A 5,510-nucleotide genomic window follows, 5' to 3' on the forward strand; every position below is an offset into this window, starting at 1 on the left:
ACTCAGCTGCGCAACGTAACCACGTGGGGTGTTATTTCAAAATTAGTGCCTATCTCCTTTTCATAACTCTTTTTCCTTGGCCTCAATGAAAACGTCATCGAGGGAAGTAGAATTACCAAGTACTCATGGAAAGAGAGGAGCGGTGCTGAGAACTGGAACAGGCTGTATCCCAATTCATGTTCTGAGGCCTTAACGGTACACAAGGGCCGCGTACTCAACGACCGCTAAGGCCGGAAGTGCGAGGCTTGTGAAATCTAGCCTCCGTCGCGCTGCCCAGGTTGCCTAGCAACCATGATACTAACCGCTGGAAACGTTTCATACAGCTTTGTTTGACAGAAATGACGAAAAAATATTTTGTACTTTTGTTTGTGTGTTTCTACACGAGCTTTTTGTGATTTGATAAGTATTTGAGGCTGAGACCACAGGACTGTAAATATGATTGTTGGGCTTCATTTCTGTACTGAACAGTCATTTAAGATTAGCTAGTAAATAACAAATAGTTAATGTTGTTCATGAGACTAAAGTCAGTGTAAATATGAGATGGCCAATATTATAGTTATTATATTAATCATTATTAGTTATTACAGCAGTGAGTTTGAACTCTCAAATCAAATCACTTTTATTGTCACATCACATGTGCAGGTACACTGGTACAGCACATGTGAGTGAACTCTGTGTCAAATACTGAGCTTCAGTAAAGATTCAAGTTGCAGTTATTTATATTTCCCATCACCTTAAATCTTCACTCAAAGACAAGTATCTTTTACATATACATGTATTACATATAAGAGACAAATATTGTTCATTTAATTTGTTGGCATTACTAAATTTGGCTCAATGCTTAGTCCTAAAGTGTATATTTATTTTCTTACTCTTCTTATATACATTGTTTGTTCACTTGCACTGTTGTAACTGGAGCCTCGCCGTCTCGTCTCTCTATATTCTGTGCTGTATGTAGCAGAGATGACAATAAAGTTTTACTTTGACTTCAGCAGCAAGCAGGCGCACCGAGGGCTCTCATGCTCACTTTTTGCATGTAGAATGTCGAACAAACATCGGTACAAATTATAAGTCTGTATTATAATGTCTGGTGTTTTCGTGTTTGTTGGTTTATTTTATTCTATTTTATTTTTTAATTTTTGCGAGTTGGTTAATAGATGCCGCTTCAGCCCAACACACATCAAACGTGTGACGCATGGTCACGCTCCCTCTGTTTCACTTATCGACGCGCAGGGTACCCCCCTCGCGTCGAGAATTGACGTGCAGGGTCCTCTTGTTGAATACTATAGAACTCCCTAAACGTTGCTTATTGACGAGAAGAGATTTCCACAGAAGAGCCTGTTGTCTGTATATTTATGCATTTCCAAAATCACATTGTAGTGACGTGTACTGAACACAATGAATTATAAATATAAACAACTACCTGAAAAACAGCAGATAAGTTAAATACATTAGTATCGCTTATTGCATTTATGGAAGCAGTAGCGGTTTTAGATACGGGCGACACGGGCGGTTGCTCGGGGCGGCATCATGGGCATCGGCAAAAAAAAAAATGCTTGTACTCATGCTGCACGTAAGCCAGCGCATATTGGGAATGGTACAGGCAATGATCGGTTTTCTATCGCCCATTTGCTGGGGGTAAGGACGCCCTTCGCTTGCGAGGTGCGCCTGCTGCTTGCGGCTAGTGATGGGTTGTTCGCGAACGAAATGGCTCTTAGAGCCTACTCTTTGACATGAACGACACGATCCGGCTCCTTATCGCAAGCTGTCACGTGGTGTTTTTTTTGTTTTTTCTTTCTCTCAGCCTCTCTCTTACACTTTTTTTCGCTTCCCTCTGCACGCGAGCCGTGTGCTTTAAGCTGGGAAGAGGGGGGAGGGGCGGTAGTTACACTCAGTAGCACAGGAACAGGGAGGGAGAGAGAAAGAAAGAGAGGCAGGGACAACAACGTCACATTAGAAAGGTATAGTAATCATCCACAACTATTTTCAGTTGCAGATGATAAAGGATTCAGAAAGTTTATTCATGCAGGTCCAAATGACAGAGAATATGCATGTTCTTTTTTTTTTATATATTATAATTTATATTTAATTGTGTTGTGGTTTGCAGTGTTTTGTGTTGTTTCACTTTAAATTTGTAAAAGGAAAAAGCTGAAAATTTAAATAGTTAAAAGTTGAAATGTGAGTAGTTGATTTTTGTATTATATGATTTATTTATTACATTTTATGTGGCGTGAATAAATAAAAGTATATTTACGGTGGCCCCCAGAGACAAAGCACGTACAAACTTCAAATCACGTACTAACTCTGAAGCACGTACAAACTCCGAAGCACGTAAAAACTCAGAAGCACATAAAAACTCAAAACACATAAAAACACAACAGAAGTGCTCCAGGATGCTGGGCGCAGTGTTGAGCTTTTGTTACCTTGTGGATACACAAGCCAGCAAGTACCAACGACCGGATTTGGTGTGTGGTAGTAACAGGTAAATGAACATTGTTTTTAAATTATTTGAATATATATGAGTGCTTGTGTATAAATACACAAACAATACACACATGCTTTCATGCTTTCAATTGTGTAATTTAAGTGATCTAGTAGCTCCGCTTTGGAAGTTCAATTCATGCTAGAAATGTGTTTTGGAGTTTGTACGTGTTTTGTCTCTAGGGGCCACCGCATATATTTATATATAAACATATATAAATAAAACCACTTTTTTTACGTTAGTAATTCCTTTTGTGCATAATTTTATATTATTGTTAATAATAAATTAATTAAAGCAACAAAACAACCTGAAGACCCGGTTTGGAGCCAAAAGAGCCGGCTCTTTTTAGTGAGCCGAACCGACAGAGCCGGATCTCTAAAAAGAGCCGGAAATCCCATCACTACTTGCGGCGCAGAGAGGAGAGGGCGGGGAGGCGGGGGATTCTCTGGCTGGCTGGAGCAGCATCTGACAACCATTTCGCAAAATAAAATAAAATAAAATTAAACCAACAAACACGAAAACACCAGACATTATCATACAGACTTATAATTTGCACCAATGTTTTTTCAAAATCCTTTATGCGAAAAGTCAGCGCGAGAGCCCTCGGTGCGCCTGCTCGCTGCTGAAGTCAAAGTAAACTTTATTGTCATCTCCGCTACATACAGTCCAGTATATAGAGAGACGAGACGACAAGGCTCCAGTTACAGCAGTTCAAGTAAACAAAAAATATATGTAAGAAGAGTAAGAAAATAAATATATAGTAAGGACAGAGTTAAAGATGCATGATTACATTTACTGAAATTATGAAGTTGTCGTGTTGTGATTACAGAAAGGAAAATGTAGTTTAAAATATGAATACTGAACACTGTATCATCAAGGAAATATATATAGCACCAAATCACAACAAGCTGTGTCACGATGCTTTACCATTTAACCCTCTACCATTAAAATGAAAAAAATTATCTTTTTGTGAAATCTGGAAAAAAAAAGGCATGACAATTTGTTCTATCAATTGTGGGTCATTTCTCAGAGCTTTGAGAGATATTAAACATCAAAATTTTAGAGGAGATAATAATAATAATAGCAATAATAATGATAATACTGCCTTAATATATTACAGCACGGTAACACTAAATAATAATTTAAATGGTACTAGCATTATTTGTATTATTATTAGTAGCAGTCAGTTTAAAATATATATATAGTTTCCAAACATTTTTGTAATTTATTTCTTAACCCTCAGCCCTTGTCCTAATAACTAACAGAAAGAATGAGGCAAAAAATCTACCTCTGTTTTGTCTGACTTGCTGACAATTTGAAATTTTAATATCATTATACGTGATGTCATCTTCTCCAGTTGGTTCTTGATCTGCTGAAATAAATCATAATGAAGAATAATATAGATTAAATGTATAACTAGAAAATACATATAAAAGAGCTGGAAATTTGGGTGAAATAATGCTCTTCCAGACGTTTGTAAATGATAACATGTCCACAGAATGGAGAAAAATTGTGACACTGAACATTGTATATGCATAATCTGAATCTCACCGTCAGGTGTCCTGTGTTACTGCACATGCTCACACCTTTTTAGCACAACAGGTGCAGTTTGGTGTATTACTGCCTCCTGCTGGAACAATGATGTCATTGTTAATGTATCACTAAACTATTAATTAAACTTGATCTATGTTACTGTTGTCATGAGACCTGGTGTACAAAGAGATTGAATTCCCTCCGTCGCCTTTATATCACAGCTGAGAGGTTAAAAGGTCTTAACATTTCACCTTCTGTGAGTAAAAATTGCTAAAACAGAGCTTTTCTCTATTTTGTAAAAATAATTTAGTCTTATCAAAGATAAATCAAAAAATAAGTCTGATCAATATTTTAATGAGAAATGTAGTGGTGTGTGTGGTGTAGGATGGGATGTTTGATCTATAAAATGTTTGATTTAATAAAAGACATTTAAAAAATTCAAATTGATCATTTGAATCATCATTACTATCATTTCTAAGTTTTATTTCTTATTTTAATTTTACAACTTTTTCTGGTGACGTTAAGCTTCTTGTTAATGCTTTTAATGAACACAGCCTTCCAACTGTCAGACAGGTGGCTCTGTACAAAACCATCTTTGCTTTGTCAGTTCCTGCAAACTCTTTATGGATAAATAATTAAACTTGTGCTATTTGATGTTCCTGTCAAAAAGCAGAACATCTATGGAAGTCCACGGGTCTTATTGTCCACCGTGAATACTTCAAAGAGCTTCCTCACTTTTATAATGAGTCAGTGAAAGGAGCGCTGTGTCGTCCATCAAGTGTGTTCCACAAGAAAGGTGAAGGGATGGCAAGTCAGACAGAGAAATACATAAATCGCAGCAAAAAAAAATTTCTGACACAACTTCACCTGCTTACAAGGTGCATGGAGAGGTTGAAAGAATTCACAAAGCAGGAACTCCAGCAACACTTGAGGGAAGATGAACAACTTTAATAATTGACCAACGCGTTTCGGCTTGTGGCCTTCATCATGGTCAATTATTAAAGTTGTTCATCTTCCCTCGAGTGTTGCTGGAGTTCCTGCTTTGTGAAGACAGAGAAATACTACAGGAGAGAAGAGCTGCAGAAAGATTGAAATCGGATGGCTTCATTTAAGCAGTAATGAATATCATCTGAATATCATCTTCCTGAATACTATTGTTGTTTATATTTACTGCGGGAAGAAACGGTAAAAACTGCGTTTTTCAAATTATTTGTGTGGCATCAGATTTGATGCAGAACACCTGATTGTTCTGTAAATAGTTTGAAATGTTTGTTTAAAAAAAATGCATCAGCAGCATTTTTAGGTAAGCAGCTGCAAAAATCTTTGTTGTTTGCAGTACTCAGAAATAATAATAAATTGCGCAGCATTGGTCATTATGTGAGATGTTAACCACAATGACTCTTAAACACACTGTCTGAAAACTTCATGCCAACAGCATGTTTTTAAGAAAAATCAAACATATAATCCTTGAAGATCATTTTAGAGTGTTTAATTA

This window comes from Neolamprologus brichardi, chromosome 3 (genome assembly GCF_056152115.1).
Source record: "Neolamprologus brichardi isolate AB-2024 chromosome 3, ASM5615211v1, whole genome shotgun sequence".
In the NCBI taxonomy this organism is placed as follows: Eukaryota; Metazoa; Chordata; class Actinopteri; order Cichliformes; family Cichlidae; genus Neolamprologus; species Neolamprologus brichardi.